Source organism: Ciconia boyciana, chromosome 1 (assembly GCF_034638445.1).
Source record: "Ciconia boyciana chromosome 1, ASM3463844v1, whole genome shotgun sequence".
Classification (NCBI taxonomy): Eukaryota; Metazoa; Chordata; class Aves; order Ciconiiformes; family Ciconiidae; genus Ciconia; species Ciconia boyciana.
Window position 1 is genome coordinate 114556716 of NC_132934.1, and position 26377 is coordinate 114583092.

Below are 26377 nucleotides of genomic sequence, written 5' to 3' on the forward strand. Positions count from 1 at the left end.
AGAGTTAACAGCAAACTATTATAAAAGCAAACACCCCAAATCAATTTTGTTTACCAAATAGCTTCTTTAGACCACCATTCGAGCACCCCTTCCCTCATTCTTTATTCTACTGAAAACAGTACATGGCTACAAAACCTGCATTGTCCCAGCTGCCATTCAGTCTTTCACGAATCCCAGGTCTCCAGCACAATACAAATAAACCCAAGCATTTACTCTTGGAAGGGATCAGTGTTACATGGCTGATGTTTTCATTCTGAACCTGCACATGCAATTTGTTTACTACATTATCATACAAAAAAATGCATGTGTGCGAAGGAAAGGTAAGAAGTTCTTCCTCGCTCTTTGCGCAGGACAGTTTACAATGGACAGAAGGCAGAGCATTCTACCACAACAGGACATTTCTTTTCTTGCCATTAGTAAAATGGGACTGGCTGTAACAAAAATACTCCCTACAACAACAGGTCCCTTCAGAATAAACCAATTTAGGCTCTTCTCAGAGAGCAAACCTGGAAGAGGGGGATGACACTGAGGGGACACCAGAGGAAGAGAAGGGAAGGGGAAGGGAAAGGACTACCACTTTTTTCCCCTTTTAGCCCACTCCATCTTCAAGCCTTACCCAGGCAGTTCTGTTGACTCTTGAAAGGTGGAAACAAGATTAAAGCCCCACAGAAAGCATTGGCTACTAGTCAATCCAAAATACTGCATTCAGTTTTGGAAACCATTTGTTATGGACAAGCATACTGAGGCAGAGCAAACACAAAGACAGTATCAATTTAAATGTCTACCAAGCTTTGAGGAATAAAAAAATAAATGCAAGACCCAGAATGAAGTCAGCTGTCAAGAGCCAGTTTCAGGAACTATAATTGGACTCCATAGCAAAAATGGTTCATTTATCTTCCATTCAATTTTTTTTTTTTTCCAAATAAACCTTCACAATGAAGAGATCAGAAAGGAACATCACATTTTCATCAATACTGACATGTTTCTCCATTAATTCAACTATCAAAGCTGACCTTAATACAATTAACCAAAATAATTTCCTTCCCAAACTGAGCATCTCATTTTCACAAACTCATTGAGGCCATGAAACCAAACCCAGTTTGAAATTGCCAGCAATTAAATCCTTGCTTTACAGTTGTAAGAAAAAACACATCACACATAAAACAGCTCTACAAAACACCCACACAAAATATTTTATTCAAAATACTTATTTGTTTTCTTGGATCTATAGTCTCCCTCCACATCCCACTTAGCTGATCTAAGAAAGTTAGTTACTTTTAATAATAACAAACTTGAAGAATCAAAGGCAATACTAGAATCAGTACACAGGCTGTCCAGAATAGCCATCTCTCAGCTTTGGGCAGGGAAGAGGGGAGGAAGAGAGAAGAAGTAGACGAAAAGGAAGAAAAAATAAAACCTTTTATTTTTCCTGCACAAACAAGACTGCTATATTGTACAGCAATGACAGCTCCATCTCATACACCAGCTAAATCCACTGGGGAATACAGACCTCTAGCCATTTTGCCAAGGATGCGAGTTAGAGAGTAAAAGGCGGAATTATTTTCCCACCAACAAAACAGTAAAGTCAGGATATAGTGTCCCACACAAACCCACAGGTGAAGTGTGAAACGCTCCTTGCCGGCCCAGATGAACACACTAGTGAGGAGCATCCCTTGCTTCCCCAGAGCGGCACAGTGCTTCCCCACAAAACCAGCTCCCACTGAAGCTACAGAAACCGCTTAAAAACCAAAACGCTCATCTCAAGGCAGACCGACTCCAGTCGGACTTTCTGTTGACTTCTTGTTTTGAAGAACAATGCTGACTATTAGACAATCCTAGGGACTGCTAGCTTCTTAAAATCAGGATGGTGCTGAACTCGGCCACCACTCCAGCAGAAGCCTGCTCTTCTTCCATCAGCAGGGTGAAGGGCTGAGACAACCGATTTTGAGCTACCGTACAATACACGTACACACAGATCACACAGATCTTTTTAATTTTTTTTTTTTTTTTTTACAGAAATGTTATTCCATTTTCTAATTTTCCATTCAGTTTATCACAAACAAATTACAAAAAGCAGAAAATAAACTTGTCTGCTGTCAGGCAGGCATCAAAACACTCGGCGTAAGCTACAGGATGCAAACGTAACAAGATCACACAGAGCAACATTTGATCCGGTCACACCGAGGCCAAATTGATTAAGAGGCATCCACAAGCACCCGAGCCCAACCTGGCAGTACATGAGTCGGAGCAGCCAAAGCACCGCAACATGCTGCAAGAGTCTGTGCAAAACCCACCTGTCAGCAAAAACAACATATAGCGATGGCCTAATTAACACCAACTTGCAGCGAGGACAATACGCAGAAGAAAAAACAAGTATGCCTCACACAGTGAAAACACAACCTTGAAATAATTAGGAATCTGAAAACTGAAGCCAAACCTGAGGCAACGAAGCAAGCAAACCTGTGTCCCTTTATTACACCATACCACCCTGCCTGGCGCCCCAGGATCTGGCCAGGGGCTCGTCCCAGGGTTGCCGCACCGCAAGCATAGTGCTGTGCAAGCTCCAGGCTGCATCAGCTGCTAACTGCACTGGCGGCACCCTGGCAGCAAACTCGGGCTTACCTGGCCACCCCGCAACCGGACCAAAAGGAGCCTGAGTCCATCTCCAAGCAGCCATCATAATGAAGTTTCCTGTCCTGAGATTTCCATTTGCACCAGAAATTTTTTTGGCAGTAATCCTGTGTAGTACCACCTGAGGTTTCAATGTGTTTCAGCAAACACACAAGGCATTCAAAAAACTGGGTGTTTTACACAGCGTTGATTAGCATGCAGACTCTACACTTACACTGCTATAGAAAAGGGAATGTGTGGGAAACCAACTAAATCCACTGAATTAATCTAAGGACAGGCTTTAGGACAGGGATACAAATAACTGGCTGTGGTATCATCACTTAACACACTGGTATAAACTGTAAGTGCTTATAAAAAAGGATCCTCTTACAGCAAGGAAACAGAGACTAAAGCCACTCAGTCTTTCACATTGACTTAAGGCTCACTTCTCACCGGAACATTTTTCCAGTTTTCCTTCCTAGAGTACAGGGGAATGTATAATGGTGACATTAGCAGGCACTTCTGTGGGAACCATTAGCAGGCACACATGGAAATTCACAGTACAGTAAACAAGAAACCTCTTCAGCCTCTTGTCCAGATGCAACACTAACTACTGCCCTAAAAATGACAACTGGAAACAACTACTTTGGGGTTTTTTTTATAGCTACAGCATTGAAAGTGAAGTCAGTGACAGAAAAAAGCCTGATTTTGGCTGCTCTTTTTATTACTACTCCTGACTATAAACACGATTCCAACATTTTATTTTTATCACAAAGCAACAGAAAACTTAAGGGTACAGCAGCAATAATAATGTTCTTCCGAGAAGGACGATCCATAAGTGCCAAGCAGCCATACAAAACAGCATACACCTCTAGGAACAGAATCATTTTGAGTACCCAGTAGATAGAAAACTTCAAGCAGCTCCTAGTACTTCTCATTTATACCCATTTTAGCTTCAGTGATGGAAAAGGAATAAAAACTACTATTAATGCCTGCTGTACAAGCGTTGGCTAGTTAAAACCTCAAGACTTAAACTACCTTGAGTATTTCTTGCACAATTACTACATCCCACAGGACCCCAAAACTCCCAAGCTTAAGCACAGCATATAACCTTACATGCAACAATGCTACGTTTATCTTCAGGGCAGTTTCCTCCTGTTTCAGGATGAACTTGGCACAGTAGAAATGCAGGAAAGAAGGATGACTCCCAGGCTGGCAGGACTCACCCTTGCCTTCAAAGCTGACATGCTTATTTATCCCACACCACCAAAACTAGCCATCTGTGGTCTCTACTATCCCTGATGGGGTAGTATATGATGCTTGCATATGATGCTCTTCACTCCTCGAGCAGGAGAGCGCTCCGAAGCGGCATGTGCACACCAGACAGGCTGGAACTGCCTCAGACCCACGCACTCTGCTCTGCCACCAGGCCTGTATCCATCGGAGCGCGTGACTGATGCTCTTTGCCTCACTTGACGTCATCGTAAAATACGGAGCAATACCCTCAATAAATCACAAGTGCTTAAGTTGCAAGCAAATAGTCGTGTGACGCATTAAAGCTCAAAATGAAATATAAATAGGAAGCATTTTCATGTTAGACAGAGTGCTGAGATTTCAGTATATTTAGATGTAGGAGTCCAGCTATCAAGTCAAACATTTCCTCTACATCATCAAATTTCAGATCTGGTTTTTCTGTATCCTGAATCACAAACAACCTCCACCTAGGTTTCACTAAGCTATTCAAATCTAATTGGGGAAGATGGACAGTGGCAGAAACTTACATATAAACTGATCATGACCACTGCATAAAGCCCTTGTCTCAGTCTCTTCATCCCTGCAATAATTCCTGCAATTCCCAGTTCTGTTTAATATCTTTATCAATGATCTGGACAAGGGGATCACGTGCACCCTCAGCAAGTTTGCAGACAACACCAAGTTGTGTGGGAGTATTGATCTGCTTGAGGGTAGGAAGGCTGTGCAGAGGGACTTGGACAGGCTGGATCAGTGGGCTGGGGCCAAATTGTATGCGGTTCAACAAGGCCAAGTGCAAGGTCCTGCACTTGGGCCACAACAACCCCATGCAATGCTATGGGCTTGGGGAAGAGTGGCTGGAAAGCTGCCCAGCAGAAAAGGACCTGGGGGTGTTGGTCGATAGCCACCTGAATATGAGCCAGCACTGTGCCCAGGTAGCCAAGAAGGCCAATGGCATCCTGGCTTGCATCAGAAATAGCGTGGCCAGCAGGACTAGGGAAGTGATCATGCCCCTGTACTCGGCACTGGTGAGGCCGCACCTCAAATACTGTGTTCAGTTTTGGGCCCCTCACTACAAGAGAGACATGGAGGTGCTGGAGCGTGTCCAGAGAAGGGCAAGGAAGCTGGTGAAGGGTCTAGAGCACAAACCTTGTGAAGAGCGGCTGAGGGAACTGGGGTTGTTTAGCCTGGAGAAAAGGAGGCTGAGGGGAGACCTTATCGCTCTCTACAACTACCTGAAAGGAGGCTGTAGCGAGGTGGGAGTTGGTCTCTTCTCCCAGGTAACAGCCACACAACAAGAGGAAATGGCCTCAAGTTGCACCAGGGGAGGTTTAGACTGGATATAAGGAAGTTTTACTTCACTGAAAGGGTTGTCAAGCATTGGAACAGGCTGCCTGGGGAAGTGGTTGAGTCGCCTTCCCTGGAGGTATTTAAAAGACGTTTGGATGAGGTGCTTAGGGACGTGGTTTAGTGGTGGACTCGGCAGTGCTAGGTTAACAGCTGGACTTGATCTTAAAGGTCTTTTCCAACCTAAACAATTCTATGATTCTATAATGCACCACTGCCTATCAATATCAAACCTTAATAACTTCACGCTATTCATATAACAGCAATTACATGAACTTGGTTTGCAAAATTTCTGCTTCCCCGAATTTGCAGAGACCAAAGATCACCCTCTAGAGAACCAATTTCTGACCAAAGCCAGCAGCCTAGTTTTCAGTGTTAAAGCGTTAAGACATCTCCCTCCAAGACAAGCAGAACATTTGACTTTTCATCTCATCCGTATTCAAGAATGGCAACTCAACATTTGCTTTTTGTCAGCCACCTCCACGCATTTCCCCTCCGCTGCCAACCTAACACACTGCAACCCCAACTCCAGCAAACATCTAAAAACCATGAGTAAAAGTAATGCTTTGATGAGAATATTACTGTATCCATTAAGGTTTATTACACTTCTGAAAACACTGCTTGCTTTCTGCAAAAGAAAAGCCTGCCACTCAGATGCGAGCTGCCATATACAGCTGTTCCTCTTCATACTCTTACAGCTCCAATCTTTTCTTGTTTCTAAGGCCCTGACACACAGCAGAGCCCAGCCTAGCGGCATCTCTGTCAGCCCAATTTATTTGCAGTTACAGGTAAGACAGAACATCTCTTCCAGCAATAACAATGACCGAGGAAGACACACTGGAAATCAGTGCTACCGTGGCTAGAGACATGTGCATGCCATACACATTCACAGTACATTCAGCTTCAAGATATGCAACGCATAGTCAGCGCAGTATATTCTGTAATTATACTTGGTCGCTTATTCCATCTGCAAGACTAGATTTGCAATTGGCACTTGTTTAACTTCACTGTTTTAAGTATCTACCATTGGTACACCTGATACATAATTAGCAGAGAAATATTCTGCATCAAGAGAACAGATCCCACATAATGCATATTTATACCTTATTCCTAGCAGACTAAAAAGTGAAGCTCTCTAGGTGATTAAGAAAAAATTAGCATATTTACCAGTGAAACATCAAACTGACACTATCACCTGGATGACAATAACTGACTACTCTTCTTGTATTGAGTACCTTGATCATTTTTGTGCTTCCAAGCATCATGTTGGGAAATACCTACAACAGTTGCTGAAGGAGGACACTGCAGTTCTGTCTAAGCCTCTCCTTTTAAGACCTTTGACTGTAAAATTTGTATGCAACGCTACAAAATACTTCCATAAAGGGACACGAGCAAGTTGCTCATTAGAAGTTTTTGAAATTACAGAAACTATGATAGCTACATTCCTTCTTAGTTTTATGTATTAAGCAAATCTAAAAAAAAAAAAATTAAATGACAGCTGGAAACTTACCACAAGAACAGATAAGTAGCATTTTAATTAGTTTGCTAAAAATTCTGAAAAATACATTATGCTAGAGCATCACCAACTTTTCTGCAAGCCACGTGAGTATCTGAACATAAATTAATTTAATCATAATTTTAATAAAAAGAATTAAGAGGTACCTCAACTCAAACGTAACATCTGAGCTGTGCTGCTAAACCCAACTGTGCTGTTCTTAGGAAGAAGTAAAAGATGAAAGCTGAAAATTAATTCAGGTGCTCAGTGAAGACGACATAGTATTGGATAGTAACGTAATTTAACAGCATCACAACTTTCAGCAAAAGAGCACGAAAATACAGATGCACTCTTGGAAACCTTTACAGACCTATAAAAAAAAAGGTCAGGGTGGGTTTTATTTATTTTTCTAATTGGGTTACATTTTCGTTTTCTAGAGATACTTTTGCTTGTTGGGTTTCCCACTGAGAGCTGGAGCGTTCAACCCTACAGATGCATAGCCACTCTTCTTATGATTTTGCCTGATGCCATGGAGCTGACATTACATTTCCTTGTGCAGACACAAATTATCAGAGCAAAAAAAGTCACATCTCAGTATTATCTGAGCTGCTACACTCTACCTTTGATTTTATTACTCCAGAGGTAAACTTTAGGATAATATTAGCAGCATTAATTCAATGCACTATTTGTTAAGGGGGGCGGGCAGGTAAGATAACCCCAAGCTTACATTTTCCACTCAAGCGAGCAAATACAAATTCAGAAATACTAATGGGCCCTGTCCATCTGACTCTCTCCTCAGATAGGCACTCTACAGCTAGCCATAATTAGCATTAGTTATCTTAAGTATGCATACACATCAACACACAAGCACAAACCCTGTTTGCAACCCCAACAGCCGCAGTGCCATTTCACACTGTTTGGATTTCACCTACAATAGGCTTTATATTTCCACCCTACCGTCATTACCTCTTTTAGCAAGTGTCGTCTTATTTTCACATCTATGAAGCTGTTAACATCTTCACCAAATAGATAGCACAGGAGATAACTTGGCAAGGATTTAAAAAGAAGAAGGAAAAAAAAAAAAAAACAACACAAACCAAGAAAACCTGAAGCTAGCCTCTATATTTTGAGTGCGTAATAATTTCTCTGAATTTCATTAGAGATTCCGAATAGTCAGCACTTAGGAAAAAAACAAACAAAAACACATGCATGTGTACAGGTTAGGCACCAAGTTTAGCCTACATCCAAACACAACATACAAACCACATCAAAATATTCTTAAAACATCCACTTTGCGGCCAAAAGAGAAAGAAACAGCTACTCCAAAAGAAGCAGGAAACTGCTTCTTGCTCTTGCACTGCTCCTTTAAACGACAAACACAACAACAAACCCCTTGAGGTTAGAGAGGGATGCTTGAGGAGCCTGGGTCCCAGCCGCATGCCCACTCAGCACATTTCCGCAGTGCCGATCCATTCCCAACAGCGGATGTGACCGTGCCCTCAGAGGAATGTGCTTGCAGATTACAGGAAGGAGTCACCAAGTGCTTTGTAAGAGATACGGATTGCTTTAATCAGTCTTTCCCAAATGGCCACATACCATTTTTTGCCCCTAGAAAAAGGGGAGAGGTGCAAAAAAACCATTATCTTCAAGCTGAACTTTGCAAACACTATTTAAGACCACATCCCCCATCCCCTTCATTTGGAGCCTTAACAGAAGGACAGTGGTGTGTAACCACAGCTTCTGGCCACAGACACGGTGGCCCCAGTGCCTTTATTAGGCAGGTGACACTGGGAGACAGGAGAGGCAGCAACTCCTTGCATTACACCAACCAGTCACAAAGACGTTTCCAAAGTAGTTTGATACTCACATTTTTCTTTTAGCATGCACTGTTACATTTCTGACTATGGTTCAGTGACTATGCTACCTTAGACAAACTGAGTGTCCCTACAAGTTGTCACGGCTGGAAGACACTGTCCCTCCTGCCGCCTCTGCGGCTACAACTAGATTAGATGCAGAGAGGATCTGCAGAGCAGAACGGCCATGTTTCCACCAGTCCTCAGTGCATTTCACTTCCAATCACACCTAGTCCAGTTATGTGGCATGGGTGTGCGCGAGGGGCCAGCACGTTTCAGGTGTGTTCCTGGAGAACATCTTCTGGTTGGGTTCCACCATGGAAGAAGCCAGCCTTGTGCACCCCAAGGCCACACTGCAGCACAGCGCTGAGCCCAGCAAGTCAGCCCTTCAGCACCTTCTCGCACACGCTTGTGATTTGAACATAAATGCTAATATAGGCACAGGATACAGCCACCAACTTTAATCAAAAGGGAAGACCAAAATCATCAGACTCGCTAAGTTTCTTGAAACCAAAGCGCTGCACCAACCCACCCCACAACACAAACCTACTCCATCCTTTAGGCTCACTGATATTTTCCTCTTCAAAGCTTAACATGCCTTTTCAATGGGGTTTATCAACTGATAGTACCATGTGCCATGTAGCCAGACAAGGCTCAGCACGATTGCTTCCACCTCCCAAGAGGCTCTAAAAATAGGTGCACAAAATGCACATCCTAATCCAAAAGAGCTAGGCTTATGGAAGCTGGTCTTTTTTCTTCACTTACTTTTGCAAAGTTATTAGAAATAGTCCACAGACCTATCAGACCTGCTGGGAAACTGACAACCACTGTCTTGTAGTACAAACTCATTCAGAACTACTGTCTGTTGGGGGGGTGGGAGGAGTCTCCCTCAAAACCATAACTGTTCACAACTATCGGGAGTGCCCCGCTTCCTAAAGGGCAAAGCTGACAAAAGGATGCGGCTAGTAGGGGAACTGTAGCTCCCAGAGCCAGAGCCTACTCTTTGGTCCGGCATCACTTCCCCGGGAGAAGGGAATCAGTAGACACTCGCTCCCCCCCACTTCAGAAGAACATCATCTTAAGAGCTAAGCTTCATTGAGAGAAAATTGTTTCCTTCTGACACCTCAGAAAAATTATCTGTGTGGGAACTGTGTGTGCTCGCACACAGAGAAGAGAAAACAGCAATCCAAGTCAAGTACACCCACACGCTATCACAAACCAAAAATTAAAGCAGGATGGCAGAAATGCCATCCCTGCAGAGGGCTCAAGAGAGGCACTTCTGGAAGACAGTCGTGGCACATAGCAGAAACCCATGGCTCACACCGCAGCTTCAAGGATGATGACTGAAGAAGGGAGGCAGGGACCAAGAAGCAGAGGTGGCAGGCGTAGCAGTGACAGTGCGGAGGACACGCCAAGCAGACCGAACACACGTTAGTAAGACTTTCCAGCACCAAAGCCAACGTAGGCACTTAACTGAGCATCACCTTTCCTAGCAATAATTATTGCGAGCAAAGCATGTAATTTTAATACATTTTTCCCATCTCCTCCCATCATTAACTGGGAAGAGAGAGAAATCCACGCTGAGGCATGGGTGTGTCCGCTAACCCAGCATTAACAAAATATTTGTTGTATGTGTACCTTCAAGTACAACTGGGCTACATATTTCAAACAGTTTCAGGCAACCAAACCCATTCTCTAACTCAGAATTTGTTCTGAAGATAACTCCAGCTACTAAACATGTCAGTGGGGGGAAGGTGTTAAGAATTTATGTACATGGATCTAACAACCCACCTGGGGAAAAAAAAAACCAAACAAACACCAACACCCTACCAAACCAGTAACAACCACCATTACATAAAAGCATATGTTTTTAATAAAAAGAAATAAACCTGTGCGTATAAAAAAATGCAGTATCTATACCCATGCCTACAAAATTAAACCAGCCTATTTCCTCACACAAGTTGTAACACCCCTTGCATTAGGATGGAAATCAACTACAAATTAAAAATTTACTGAAGATTGAGGGAACAGTAGAGCCTCACTGAGATGAAGCATTCTTATTCCAAATGACAAGCTCTCCTTTGTTAATATTGCATTTTTAGCTATGTCTAAACAAAATTTGTTTTTTCCAACACTCCTGTGGTATGCTGTAAGCGAGCAATTTCTCAAAAAATCCCAGCTGCCTGTTGCAAGTGCCAACGATCCAGCAATTATGATAAGCATTTCTGAACACTGAATCAAAACAATGCAACCTGTAGAACTGCATTATTTTCTCTGTTCTGCAAACACAAATTCATAACCAGAGTGCTGCTTTTGAAAACAAAGCCATTATATCCTTTTCATTTCTTGGTTTGTTGTTTTTTAAAAAAAAGGTATATTGAAACTCACACAATTAAGTTGTCAACTGTTGGTTTACAAGCTACTTGCCCATTATTGTTACTTACAGGGGAATCTAGCTTGCAAACTTAAACGAAATCTAGGCATTGCACATAACTAACACCACGTACTGCACATAAACCTGGCTAAGACCGAAAACAAGACGACCAACAACATTTACTATCCTGGGCACTGGAAACACTTTTTAATACAATACACGTGATCCGACAAAGATGGGAGAATCAGTCTGGGAAGTTTCAAGAATATTTTTAAAGTACATCAGAGAGGGAGCTACTAAGGGTTGGGTAACCAAAAAAAAACCCAACCAAAAATAAAAAAAAACAAAACAACACACACACACACACCCCAACACAATAAAAAACAACCAAAACAAGCAAACAACCAACAAAAAAACCTCACCCAAAAAGAACCCGACCAAACCAAAAATTCATGATTTGGTTTGGTTGTGGTGGTTGTTTTTCTTAATTAAGAAACTTTTATGTGAATTAAGAAATTACGTTTCTTAATTAAGAAATGATACTTTTACCTGAAAGTATCGTTTCAGGTCTGAGAGAAACAGATGGGGGGGGAGTTTCTAAGCGGACTAAAACAAACCACTAGCACAGATTTGTACAAATATGTTTAAAAAGACATACAAAGTTCCAGTTTAACTCTGTAGGTGCTCAACCCCTATTTCACTTCTACATTCTTGGTATCTTCTGTTCTTGATACTCAGCTTTACTGACTACAGAGATAAACCCTCTCTGAAAGACATAACGTTGTAGCCAGAATCCTAAACTTGCAACTAGTGACACCCACCCCTTCCCCACCTCCAATTTAAACAAAGTCTCCCAAGTAACATTTCTAGAAACAATAAACATTATTTTGAAGGAAGTTCTTCAGAAAGCTGTGCCCTCCACAGTTTCCTAAAGGAAAAGGTAAAAATCATACATAGCAAAGCATCTCTTAAAGAGCCACATCCCAACAGGGCAGGCAGGCTACCCACAACCTGCATGCTGTTCTCGCCCCAGATATGTTTTCTCCTTTCAAAGCACAAGCAGAACGACAAGAGGGACATGGCGCACACAACTGAAAATCTTCAATGTTCTCGACATTGTACCAATTTAGATGCCATAAGTGATTTGACTAAATAGGACTGAAAACACAGAGACACTTCCCAAAGGAATTTTTATGTGCTTTTTTATGACACATAATTGAAGTCAGGGGAACGGTTGGCTGAAAATACTCCTCCTTTCTTTTCTGAACACTTTGACTCAAAAAAACCAAACCCCTCAGTTCTCGATTTCTATACCACCTGGTTTAGCAAGACGAGTTGGTATCTTACGACACATACTGTTAATTCAAACAAAGCAGTAGAAGGTTGAATCTTCAAGGCATGCGTTACCCAAAATCTATAGGCATTTTAATTAGGAAGTGCTAAACCACCCAAAGATTAATTAGTAATTGTAAGGCTTTCTCCCTAGTCTTCCACTTGATTCTTGCGAGAGATTCACTGGTTTTCCAAAAACACTCATTAAGTTGTTTATTGCCTCTTCCCATCAACTCGAGAAAATCATTCAGTCTGGTTTTTACAACATACACCACAGAGCAGCATAAAAGGTCGTCTTGGTTTTCTGCCCTTGCAGATCACCTTCAGGCAGACCAGCAATTTGGCTGCTGACATGATTAAAAGCAGTCTTTGAATTAGGAAGCCAGTGACACCACATGCTTCTCAAAGACAGCTACAGTGAGAATTGGGGGGTGACGGTGTTTCTTTGGGGTGGTTTTGCCTTTTTTTGGTTTGTTTTTTTTTGTTTGTTTGTTTTTTGTTTTTGTTTTTTTTTTAGGTGAACCTTATACTGCATTGATTCTCCTGAAACAAGAATTGAAACTGTTAGAGCAAGACAAAAGCAGCTGAATACCATAAAAGACCTGACAGAGACAGCACTGACCCGAAGACAAATCTAACAAGAATTACAAAAGAGTTTATTGACTGCACAGTAAATAAGAACAGGAACTTTCATTTGTGTGGAAGACACCCAAAAGCTCCTCAAGCCCCGGAGGGACGGCTCCCGACACCACGCATCGGCTGGCCGGCAGGAAAGCTGCAGAGGAACAGCACCAGAACCAAAGTGCTTGGCAAGGGGAGGGAGAACCCAAGAGGTCTCCCCACCCACACTTTTGCAAAGGGCAATGTAAAGGCAAGAAATCAAAGAAAATCTTAAGACTTCAGACAAGCACATTACAGACAAAACAAATTATACCCTGTTGGAGCAGTGAGATAAGCAAAGAGACTCACAATTAATTCAGTTTTCGTTCACCTCCCTGGACAAGCTCATACCTTGCCAGAAGCCTAATTCCAGGGAGAGCTGCTGGCAGCTGAGGCAAGGGTACCATACTGAAATTTAACTTGGAGAATTCTGATGTGCCCAGTTCCTCAAATTTCAAATATTTTCCTTACCCAAATTATTCCCTGTAATTAAAAAGCAGTAAGTAATGGACATAAACAAAGTCTGCACTCCAGCTTAAATGCAGCATTCCCCAAAGGCTCACGTGGCCTTTTAAACCAGCCTCAGCTGTTACAGAAACGCTAGGGAGCTATCACTCCTAAGAGACATTATTTAGTGATCATCCTCCCAAGGATTTTTCTTTTGCAGCCTCAGCCATTTAAAAAATGAGAACACTTGAAAATGCATAAGTACTCCTTATCTGTTAAGGCCATTTACGACTCGAGCCAACTCCTTAAAAACTGCTTCTTTCTTTCTTTAAAATTTCTGTTTTGGAGAGCCACGGGGCTGGGTTGAATGCATGGAGCAAAGACAACTGTAAGCAGATACAACCCCAACTTGTTTGGCACTACCCAGCAGGACGGGAAATACGCTCAACCAGCCCAGCCTGCTGGTGTCCAGCTCCAGAGTCTTTTGTGTCAGCAAGACTGATAAAAAAACTAAACCTTTTAAAGGGTTCAGAAAACTTATCACTCCTTTTTTATTGCAATTTAACACTGGGAACAGACACTTTCCAACTGTTGCCTTGAATAGTTCTGCAAATATTAATGCATTTTTATCTGTGAAATCCCAAACCATACTAAGCAGTTTGTCACAGAAAATGCTAACTCACAACAGGTTTCAAAAAAATAAATAAATGAAGTTTAAGGCTTAATTATGTTTTGATAACACCAAAACTCATGTCCTAAAATCAACAAGGAAGTAACTTACAGTGTATTTGTAGTGTTATTGTCTACAAAATCTTGTATGACCAGACACCACTGTATTCCCCTCAGGGTGTGTGTTTAAAGGCACGGGGAGTTCCCCATGGGTACAGAATTTAAATCCCACGATTTGAACAGAGAACATCTGATCTGACCTCCTGCACATCACAGGCTACTACATTTCTTGTGTTTACCATGATGGAGCCCAACATCTTGTATTTACCTCTTTGGAAAATTAGTAGCACAGTCTTCACATCAGAAGGCAAAAAGTATTTTCTCTTCTCAGTTTGCCCTGAGCCCATACTGTCACAAAAACATGTCCCCAGTTTCCTATCTGAATGCCTTCCAGACAGCAGTACTTGGCTTGCCTTTCCTTGCCTGGTATTTCCTCTTTGTGGAGGCAACTAAGTTGTTCAGTCTTCCTGACTAGGCTGAACAGCCTTCCTTCTAGGCTGTTCAGTCTTCCTTTTGATAAAATACAGATTGCTTTTCTCATCTGGTTTTACCTCCAGAGCTGGAATTAAAAAACTTTTTTTTTTTTTAAATTATCTCTATCTATCAGAGACACTAATTCCTGTCCCGACCCTCTCTTCCCTGAGCCATTCTCAGAGCAGATGGGCTCAGTTCCTCAAAACCACACCTAGCACACAACAAGGTAACCTCAAATCCACGCAGAGTTTACCTAAACTCGCCGTGCAGCAAAGCCCCTCTGTTCAGTCGCGGGGTGGCGAGGGGGCAGGAGCTCTGGCAGAGGAGGAGCCTGGGGCAGGGGGGAGCCCTGTGGAGCACAAGGTGGGCACCCCTGGCTTCACCCAACACTAATCCTTCCCATAGCCCATTCTCCATAGGGGCTCCAGGCTTCAACATCCCTCTTTAAAATGAGGAGCCCACTTAATTACCAGCCTCAGTGTCAAACACCAGTTTTACAGCAAAAACAGAAAACTCAGCCTCCTACCTGCTACTGTCAAGTCTCACAAGTCAACAGCACTGTGTAAGTCACATTTTGTCTTTCTGCTTCTAAAGGAGTATATAACAGCCTTTCCTTACTCAGAAGTTTTCTTTTAAGTGACAGATTAATTAAAGCTTTCTTCCTCTTATCAGTTAAGAGATACAATTTCCTTAAAACACATTACAAACACTTATATGCAAGCATGTGCAGCCCCACTCAAATGAAAGGGGACGGTTCAGATGAGCCAAGCAACATTCCTCAGCCTCAATTTTGAGAGCCTGGGTCTTGACCTTCAGCATTTTTGCCCATTGCCCGCACAAGTTCTGTTACATTTAAACAGGAACTTAGTAGTTTAGAATTTGTATGGTAGCTATAAATTAATCTAAAGCTCTTTGACAAATCCTAAGTCTCATTTAACTACATTTTCAGAAATAGTTTAGACTGCAATTTCAAAGTAAAATGCTTTGATTTAATTTTACCCTACTGTTTATCAAAGATTATATTTTCTCTCCAAGCTCAGCTGTTCAGAGGATTTTCTTGCAAACACCCTTAGAAAGGTGTTAGAACCTCTGCCCAAAGGAAAGCCTCCCCATAATCAGAGCAGGGACTTCACGAAGCCTGTTGGCCATGGCGAGCCAGCAGCTCTGTGCACAGTGCCACCACAGATCGATACCATAACCTGCCCTCCACGACTGCGCAACAAGAACTGCCCATCGCGGGCAACTACCCCTCTCCTGTCAACCCATCTCACCTTGGCTGTTCACCAAGGCATTCACCTTGCCGAACAAGGCACGTGCGGATTTTTATCAGAGACGTCGCCTCAGCCTGGATTCAAACAGGCCTGACAGCCTAGCAGTGAAAGGTGAAACACTTCCCATCAACAGCTCAGAGATGGCATCACGATTATGAAGAACACTCTGCACATGGAAAAGGAGAAACTGGCTTTTCAGGTGTTAAGGCTAGCAGGAAAAAGAAAAAAATTCCCCACAACTGTATTATACCACTATGAGAACCCAAAGGACAATGTCAAAGTAGAAACAAATCTAACTCTGAATTTTAGGAAAGCAAACTTCCAGGAGTCAGTCAGCAGGACCCCCTGGGAAACTGCCCTCAGGGACAAGGGAGCATAACAGAGCTGGCAGATCTTCAAGGACACTTTCCATAGAGCGCAAGAGCTCTCAGTCCCCAGGTGTAAGAAATCAGGCAAGGAAGGCCAGAGACTGGCATGGATGAGTTGAGACCTGCTGGTCAAACTGAAGGGCAAGAAGGAAGTGCACAGGCAGTGGAAGCAGGGACAGGTAACCTGGGAAGATTATAGGGACGCTGCCCAGTTGTGTAGGGATGGGGTCAGGAAGGCCAAGGCACAGCTGGAGCTGAACTTGGCAAGGGATGCAAAGAATAACAAGAAGGGCTTCTACACGTACATCAGCCAGAAAAGGAAGGTCAAAGAAAGTATACCCCTCTTATGAGCAAGACTGGCAAACTGGTAACAATGGATGAGGAGAAGGCTGAGGTACTCAACAACTTTTTTGCCTCAGTCTTCACTGGCAATCTCTCTTCCCACACCTCTCGAGTGGATGGACTGCAAGATGGGGACTGGGGGAGGCAAGTCCCTCCCACTGTAAGAGCAGATCAGGTTCGTGAGCACCTGAGGAACCTGAACATATATAAGTCTATGGGACCTGATGAGATGCATCCCAGAGTCCTGAGGGAACTGGCTGATGTAGCTGCCAAGCCACTCTTTATGATATTTGAAAAGCCATGGCAGTCAGGCGAAGTCCCAAGTGACTGGAAAAAGGGAAACATTGCACCCATTTTGAAAAAGGGTAGAAAGGAGGACCCTTGGAACTGCCAACCTGTCAGCTTCACCTCTGTGCCTGGGAAGATCATGGAACAGACCCTCCTAGAAGCTATGCTAAGGCACATGGAGGACAGGGAGGTGATTCAAGACAGCCAGCATGCCTTCACCAAGGGCAAGTCCTGCCTGACCAACCTAGTGGCCTTCTATGATGGAGGGACTACATCAGTGGACAAGGGAAGAACTACGGATGTCATCTATCTGGACTTCTGTAAGGCCTTTGACACAGTCCCCCACAACGTCCTTCTCTCTAAATTGGACAGATACAGACTTGATGGGTGGACTGTTCGGTGGATGAGGAATTGGTTGGATGGTCGCATCCAGAGGGTAGTGGTCAACAGCTCAATGTCCAGATGGAGATTGGTGACATGTGGTGTCCCTCAGGCATCCATACCGGGACCAGTACTGTTTAATATCTTCATCAATGACATAGACAGTGGGATCAAGTGCACCCTCAGCAAGTTTGCAGGCAACACTAAGCTGAGTGGTGCAGTTGACACGCCTGAGGGACAGGATGCCATTCAGAGGGACCTGGACAAGCTTGGAAGTGGGCCCATGTGAACCTCATGAAGTTCAACAAAGCCAAGTGCAAGGTCCTGCACCTGGCTTGGGGTAGCCCACAGTATCAATAGGCTGGGAGATGAAGGGATTGAGAGCAGCCCTGAGGAGAAGGACTTGGGGGTACTGTTGGATGAAAAGCTGGACGTGAGCAGGCAATGTGTGCTCACAGCCCAGAGGGCCAACGGTATCCTGGGCTACATCAAAAGAAGCGTGGCCAGCAGGTCAAGGGAGGTGATTCTGCCCCTCTGCTCCACTCTGGTGAGACCTCACCTGCAGTACCCCATCCAGCTCTGGAGCCCTCGGCACAGGAAAGACATGGACCTGTTGGAGTGGATCCAGAGGAGGGCCACTAAAATGATTAGAGGGATGGAACACCTCTCCTACAGAGAAAGGTTGAGAGAGTTGGGGTTGTTCAGTCTGGAGAAGAGAAGGCTCTGGGGAGACCTTATTGCAGCCTTTCAGTACTTCAAGGGGTCTTATAAGAAAGATGGGGACAAACTTTTTAGCAGGGCCTGTTGTGATAGGACGAGGGGTAATGGTTTTAAACTAAAAGAGGGTAGATTCAGACTAGATATAAGGAAGACATTTTTTACAATGAGAGTGGTGAAACACTGGAACAGGTTGCCCAGAGAGGTGGTAGATGTCCCTGGACACATTCAAGGTCAGGCTGCATGGGGGTCTGAGCAACCTGATGTAGTTGAAGATGTCCCTGCTCATTGCAGGGGGGTTGGACTAGATGACCTTTAATAGTCCCTTCCAACCCAAACTATTCTAGGATTCTAAACAAAAGTGAAAGAGACTGCCAGTGTCCAGGTCCCTTTGGGGACCTCCAGAAGTCCTCAAAACTCTCTCAAACACTCACATGTATTACAGGTCCCTTATTTGCTCTTTGACTTTTTAGTCTTTTCAATTCCCCTTCTTACTCTCTTGCATAACATTTAAATAATAAATTCTAAGTTTGTGGGGTTTTTTTGTTTTGCCCCCTTTTTTTTTTAATAATGTAAAGCTGACATTATCATGATAAGTCATATTCTTCTGGACAGTAGGATTACAGACAAGCTCCCACAATCAAGTTGTTTGCAATGAAGTTTAGGAGCTAAGCAACACAGAGAAGGAGAAGTTGGAGTTCCAAAATTCTCAGTTTAAAAAGTTTGTTGTTAAACAACTTAAGATCAATATTATCCTTCTAAGACTTAATGGAATCTAAGACAGAACTGGCAAAAGGGAACAGCGACAAAATCAGGATGCTGAAAGATGCATCATTAACAGCAATTTTATTCCACTTCATACTTAAGAGAACTGGGCAGAGGACAGATGAGGCACACGTAGCAGAGCTGTAGAAGCATATCAAACAAGCTTCAAAACAACCCAACAGCTTAACACCTGTTACAGGTCTAGATGCTTACTAATGCTATGCATGTACAAAGCCCCCTAATTTATGTGTAAGTCTAAGTACTCAACAATTAAACTACGATCAATCAACATTTAGTACATTTAAATTTATAACACCTATAAAGAAAAAAAGAAAAATACCCAAAATAACTAATGGCATTGTAAAGCCACTGCCTTTTTGCTGCATTAACAATTTTCTTCTCTTCCTCAGTTTACTTTCTCCTAGATAATACTGTTTTTCACTGTTTACATAAACAAATGCACAGGCATTATATGGGATGTGTATTAAAAAGAGCTTTTTTCCCAAGCAAAAAAAAAAAGAAACACCTAGAAGCCATGACTCAGTTTATGAGGATCTTCAAAAATTAACTACAACAGAATCAAACCTTTAACAATAACACAACAACAAAATCTATCTCCCTATGTTTTCAGGTGAGACACAGGGAACAAATGCAGTTTTTCAAGTTACCTCTCAAATGATGAGAAAGCAGAATGCAATAAAACTACTGTATCAGCTCAGTACTCCATATTTCAAATCCAAAACTCCAGTTACAAATAAATTTACATAACTAAGCACAGAAAGAAGAACTCAAGTTAGCTGTTTGTCTCAAAACTGTATCATGGTATCTGACAAAGCAGGTGAAAATCAGCCCTTTGCAGAGCCCATAATTTAGAGACAAATTGATTTTACAGGGTCAGAGCTTCAGAATGAGCAATCTCTACTTTAAAAATGTGCTGATAACATAAGAGAAGGTCTGCTGCAGGCACGAAGGCGACACAATAGCATGACAAGGAAATTGGAAATAACTCCAAAATCCTGCCCCATCTCTATTTTTTTCTATGTGTGTCCATTGGATACTATTTCTAAATTTTGGAGGCGGATGAGGAGGCGATTCTTACCTTCACCATAAAAAAATAATAATTAATGGTATTATTTCTAATCTATTAGCACCAAATAACTGTATTACCTAAATCTGAGCTGTGTATGTGTAAACTCCTGTTTCATAGTTTCAAAAACTCAAAGTCCAAAATTAATACAGTTCCCAAACAAGACAGGGTTTTGCTCACCCTCCCCCCTGCCCCCACCTTGAACTCCTATTAGGCATGCGCTTTGTTTTACTAATTGCAATTCTGAACAGAAATTACATAAGTCATACAAACTGCCAAACTGGATCACATTGGTAGCCTGCTCTGAAAAGGAGCAATTTTTTAAATGCTTTTACTAACAGGTACAACCAGTTTTGCCCCATTCCTGTCATACGTTGTCTGCTGTGGTTGAATAGGCAAGCTCTGCTCTAAGGAAAGGGTGAACAGGGAATTCTTATCTGGATTAACTCTAAATGGGTCAGTGGGAACTAAATGGAGTTATCCACCCCTGAATGCAGCTCCTTGGGGATTTTTGCCTTTCACAGTGACTTGACATTAACTTTTAACAATCGGGAAGCAAAGAGGGGTCAGGTGTGAAAAGACTGTTCATGCTCTGCTGCAGGTCACCAGAGGGAGGCAAAGGGACTAACACCTTAATTAAATGCTATTACATCAACTTCAGCAAATGTGGTTTCAGAGGTTGGTGCTCTTCCCCAAGGAAGCTGCCTGCTCTTTTAGCTGGGCCAGTTCGACTGCTTGTGGCTACTTTCTGACACACGTCTCTGAAGCATCTGCCAGAAGATGACACCCATCAAAAAAGGCACAGCTCATTTCTTTCAATACAGCACAGTATCGTAAAAGCAGCCTAGAAAGGGGTCAAAGAGAGCTGAAAAGGCTGAGCTTACAGAGTGGTAGTGGCCACTGGTGGAAGCAGGAAGAGCAGCTTTCAGCAGCCAGCTCCTGAGCTAGGTTGGTTGCCAGCCAAACAGCAGTGTTTAACTACCGCCTGAAAAGAGCAGCCGGATTCTAAAACCACAAAGCACACTGGCTCACACACTCCTCTGTTTAAAGCTTGGCTGTCCCACAGTCCATGGAATGCCATCAGTTGACCAGAAGGTTTGCTTCTTTTGGAAAGCCTTATAAATCGCTGCAATCTACTCTTATCCTTTAATATCAAGTCCTTAAGAGAAGATCAAGTTCTCCTGAACTTGCTGGACCATCAAGAAAACACGGCAAGCCAGAAGTCCTGCTTCTCAGCTGAGGAAGTCATAGTGTTTATAAAGCTATTACAGTGGAAGCTAAAGTAAAGAAGCCAGCAATACCCATATCTATCACACTCTCCTGTTTCTATTAATCAATGCAGGGCAAGAAACCTGCAACACACAATTGTGTAATAGCAGTGTCCTTACCGTCAGTAGCTAGTTTAAGGCTTTCCAACCTTTGAAAAAGCATCACTTATTTTAATATCTTTACATTCACACACCAAGATGTGTTTGTCATCTGGAAAGCCCATTTTATGAACCACTGCAAGATACTGGCATTAATTACACACTGTAGAGTGTATTGCCCCTTACCTGTACTTCCATCATGTGAAATTTTGATTTGTAATTAATTGAATCATTGCCAAGTATTCATTCTGCCACAAAGTGCAACACCAAAACAACCCTATATCCTCCATATAGCAAGGAGCTTCAGGTGTGGTGTTGGTTTTTTTAATAAACACTCATATGTATACACACATACTAATTGGCTGTCATTCAAATTGATCCCCTTGAGCAGAGGCCATTATCCCCATTTATTTTTTGTTATATGACCAAATTCTCACAAGGAAAGATAGGTATTTTTGGTAACTGGAGGCATCTCCAGAGCTTCTGGAATCTACAGCAGAGCACAAGAAGATTTAATAATCAGGTAGCTCTCCAAAGGTTTTTTTATCAAAATGAAAAAAAAAGGAGACAAATACCCAGGCTTCAGAACCAATCTCACATTACAATCAAGGGCAGAAAAGTGACTTATTTAGGGCTGACGATGCAAAACCACACACCAGCCATTACTGGCTGATATTCTCAGCTGGTTTAGTGTCACCAAAAGTATAGATGGGGTGTTTTCAATACCCCAACTGCAGGTATATCTGACGTAGAGTCAGGGAAGGAAGGCAGACTCCAGATCAAGTTGTGAGAACAAGGGCTCATCAGACCAACTGCATTCAGTTTTAAACAAAAAGGAAAAAAAAAAGGTCAGAGCAAACGTTTTGACTTCTCTTAAGAGGAGTCCTTTGTCTCTGAATTATTCCAGGCTCAAGCTTGTTATCAACATTGCTCTTGGCAATCCTCAGCCTCGCAGCAACTGTTGTAAACTCTCATCACAAGAGCATGCTCTAACAGTTAACCAAGCTTACAGAAAGTCGTTCGGTATTTTTTCAATTTGCTTTACTTTTAATCTTCTTACACCACGGGATTTTTTCATAATCCCCCGAATTTAAATCCAATAACACACAGCTCTAGACTTACGTGTTAAAACCACACCAGACAGCTCACCTAACAACTTCAATGAACTTATTACCATATAAAAAACCAATTGTATTTTTATAAGCAGCAGTCTAGAACTCCATCTCTTCATTGCCTCGATATCAGGAGGTATGTAAGTGACTACTGGTTTAATACAGCCTAAACACTAATATAATATATATACACAGATGTACGCATATGGCGATTTTAATGTCATACACAAAATATGCAAATATATTGGAGATTTCAATATATATTTGCATACATTGTATTGACACATTAAGTGATTTTAATGCATTATGTGTACGCATACATGTGTATACATATACATGGACATTTGACAGACATTAATATTTTTTTATTAAACCCAAATACCATTTTTTCAACTCCTGATTAATATACACATTTTTTTGAAGATGTGACAGATGTCAAAACGACACTCATTCAGAGTATTCAGGATTAAGGATGTAAATCGAGCCTAGAGATACTACCTTAAAAATAAACAAGTAACAGCTTGGAGACGTGTTTCAAGCCAGAGGTGAACCAACCAAACTGTAGATGGAGCAGGCCGCCCAGTGAGGTTGCACAAGCTCTGTCCTTGGAGCTCCATTTTCAAGACCCAACTGCAGAAAGCCCTGAGCAGCCTGGTCTGATCCCAGAGCTGGCCCTGCTTTGGGCAGGGGGGTAGACCAGAGACCTCCTGAGGGATCCTGTCTACTAATTTCTTGACCAAGTCTCCACACCCAGCAGCTTGTGTTAATTATAATTATTTTACTGAGTCACCAAAAAAAAATTATTCTGCCCAGAAAAACAGCTGCCAATTCATCAAGCAGTTACATGAAGTTACCATGCTCTTAAGCTATTTTGCTAAGCTTTGTATTGGAAAAGGACTGCCAATTAAAAGAAATCATCATACCTTTTCTTCATACAACTTACAAACCGAACTGTTTATTATCTTTTATAGTTTAACACACACATGCAAAGAGAAATCATGAAAAGCCAAAGATGATCTATACTTCTTGTAGGTTTGCCATACAATTCAACACTGATCAACTAAAACTGCTTATGAAAGATCACTTGATCTGTCACACAAAGTGCTCATGGAAAAAAAAATTAACAAACATCAGAATCTTGTCAGTTCCCTCATGTTTTCATACACGTTTTGTGAAGAAGCACACCAGCTGATCACAATTTTTCCCAGGAAACGCGTCTGAAGAGAATGTGAGTCTCACAATTGTCTGTTGCTCATTAATCAAACAAAAGACAAATGAGGGAGCAAGGGAGAAGCTCCTTTTTTACTCTTCTAACTTGTCCACCTGACTGCCAAGGATCCTGGTGGCACACCAGAACCCACAGCGCCTGCCCTGCCCCGCTCACCCACGCAGCTGCCCACCCCCAACACAGAAGCATTTTAAATAGGAAGTGCAAAAGAGTTGCTTCAACAAACGCCAGACCTTTGTCAGGGAGATTTGGGAACAGAACCGACGGGAAGGGGAACCAAAAGTCTGTAATGAAAGCCAAGGAAAGGCTTCCTTCCCATTCCCACATCGCAAAGTCATTTCTAAAGGTCTGCTTGAAAACTACGCAATGAACAAACAAATATTTTGGGTCTTGATTTAAAAAAAAAGAACAAAAATAATAACCTATAAAGCACTACATTACCTAGTTTTACAAAAAGCTGTCAGGCAATATACTTTTTGTCATCTAACTTTCTGAGGGTCAGCTTGTATGCTATCAATGTCTTAACAACTTGATTTCAGTTGGCTGGTATAAGTCTCTCACTCATACACATGGAGCTAGAGCAGCAAGCAGAACAGGCACGGCAGAAATCCCGAGAACCTCAGCACGCTACTTAGAAGAAATCTTGATTTATAAACTGGGAACAGTCACGCAAATTCACAAGGATAGCTACTGTCTGTTGCATTTATCTACTGAAATCAGACAATTAATGGAAAGGGATTAAATGGAAAAATAGCTACTGAAGAATATGAGAGTTTCGCAAATTATGAGAGCTCTTAGCCAACGGATTTCCTAATCCCAGTAAGTATGATTCACATGAATGGCATAACCAACATGCTAAGCAACCACGACACGACCGGAGCATCATTAAGGAATATTTCCTTTAAAGCTACATAATATTAATCTACCTGTAATTTTAGAAAGAAATTCTTCATGTGTAATATAGAAAGAATTTTTGTTCCTGCTTTCCTTCTTCCTTTTACTATTCCCTGTGAAAGCAAAGTACAGGTTCTTTGCTGCTTTCCAGAAAGAATTTGTTAAAATGGCAGGAAAAATGTTTCATTTCAGGAAAGAGATCTAAAGAGAATCTAATTTAAACATCAGAATTTCACACTTTAGCATATGAACATAGTTCAAGTGTGGTAAATGCACACATGCAACTCCTATTATGAAATATTTTAGTATTATAAAAGCAGTCACTTGTTCAAAACATCAACCTGAGAGTATCAAGACTGACAAATGCCTGATCACGTTAAAAACTACCCCACTATCAAACATTTAAAAAAAGGATAAATGCAAAGCCTCAAGTGTTCATATCGAACGACAGAACGAGATTGAAAGCTTCTGCAGAAACATCAGTGCCCATTTAAGCAAACGTTTCGAGGCAAAGGATGTCTCTGAAAATTCTGGATATCACTAAGGCAGACACCACTGCAGAGGTCTCCAAATACAGACTGTCCCCCGAATGGTTTTGGTGCAAAATCCAAGCCCCCTTTCTTGCAAGCACCTTTACAGTGGCAATACCTACACACTCATCTGTAAGGCCAGGGCTACCGGGACCCAACAGAAATACCCATCCCTCTGTGGTCTATACTGAAGCACCATCTCAATCGTAAAACCTCATATTTATTTCAGCTATGCACCCAAGGCATGGATTTCTGTCTATTGCATTCAGACAGTAAATGGTCACATCAAGCTGATAAAACCCAAACGAGTTTTGTAACTGGAAGCTTTAAACCTCTGAGCATCTCTACCACTGCTTGGCTTGATATACCCTGCTCAACACTGGCAGCATCACGCCTGGAAGCGAGAGCCTGTGGCTAGCAGCCTCGGCGTCAGGGATGGAGAACTACCTCCTCTCGTCTCCTCTCAGCCGCCTGGTACCGGGTCCCTCCTGGGAAGGGCACCTGAGCCGCAGGTCTGCTTCCCCCTGCCCAAGGGGGAGCGCCAAGCTCAGGCTCTGCTTTTAGGCTAAATGTTGGCATTCACCTCACACCCACCCACCCGTGAGCCCCCACTGGCAGAAGGGGGGGAGGGGGTAATACTAGAGAAGAACAGAAACTGAGGTCTCAAGGCCGAGGTCTGGCAACCAAGGACCAAAGGAGACCAGAAGATAACGCTCCCCTCCCACACCTTTTTTCTGGGGGGGGGGAGCACTAACACCCTGCCTTGTCGGCTCCTCCTTTGAGGTCCGGGCTTGCGAAGCCCCGCCGGGGTCCTGCCGGCTCCCCCCCGATCCCGGCAGGAGCCGCGGTGCGCTCCCACCCCCGTCCGGAGGAGGGTGCGGGGGACCGCTCACACCCCCAGCCCCAGCCCCACCCGGGGGGCCCGGCGGAGGGTGCGGCCAGGCCGGGGCGGGCGGAGCCGCCCCGGGGAGGGGAGGGGAGGGGAGGGCAGGGGCGGCCGCGGAGGGGCGCGGGCTGCTGGCGGCCGCAGCGCGCACGGCGGCGCCTCTCTGCTGCACTGCAGAGGCGCCATCTTCTCGCGCCTCCGCGCCGCTCGGCACCGGCCCGCCCGCGGGGGGGGACACACGGCACGGCCCTGGCCACTGCCCCCTCCCCACGCACCCCCGCGGGCGCCGCCTTCCCGCCCCCGCAGGGCCGCTGCGCCAGCCCGCGGGGAGCTCCCCACCGCCGCCCCACACACCTGCGTGTGGGTGCGCGATGGGGGAGGCGCTGCGCTGCCCTGCCCTCCCCCGGCTGCACCCCCGCCGGGGGCGGCGGTACCCGCAGCCCGGCCCCGCGCCCCCAGCCCCCCCCCCGCGGGGGGCTGCCGCCGGGCCCCCCGCTGCCCGCCCGCAGCGCGCCCCCGCGCAGGGAAAGTTTCCCTTCCTCGGCCCCCGGCGGAGAAACCCCCGCGGC

The 26377-nt window shown here is 43.5% G+C and overlaps 1 protein-coding gene across 4 annotated transcripts in view; it reads right to left on the bottom strand.

Moving 5' to 3' along the window:
- The window catches only part of APP (amyloid beta precursor protein), a 229439-nt gene that overhangs the window by 202298 nt on the left and 764 nt on the right, over positions 1 to 26377 (bottom strand). The gene's annotated exons all lie outside the window — the stretch shown is intronic.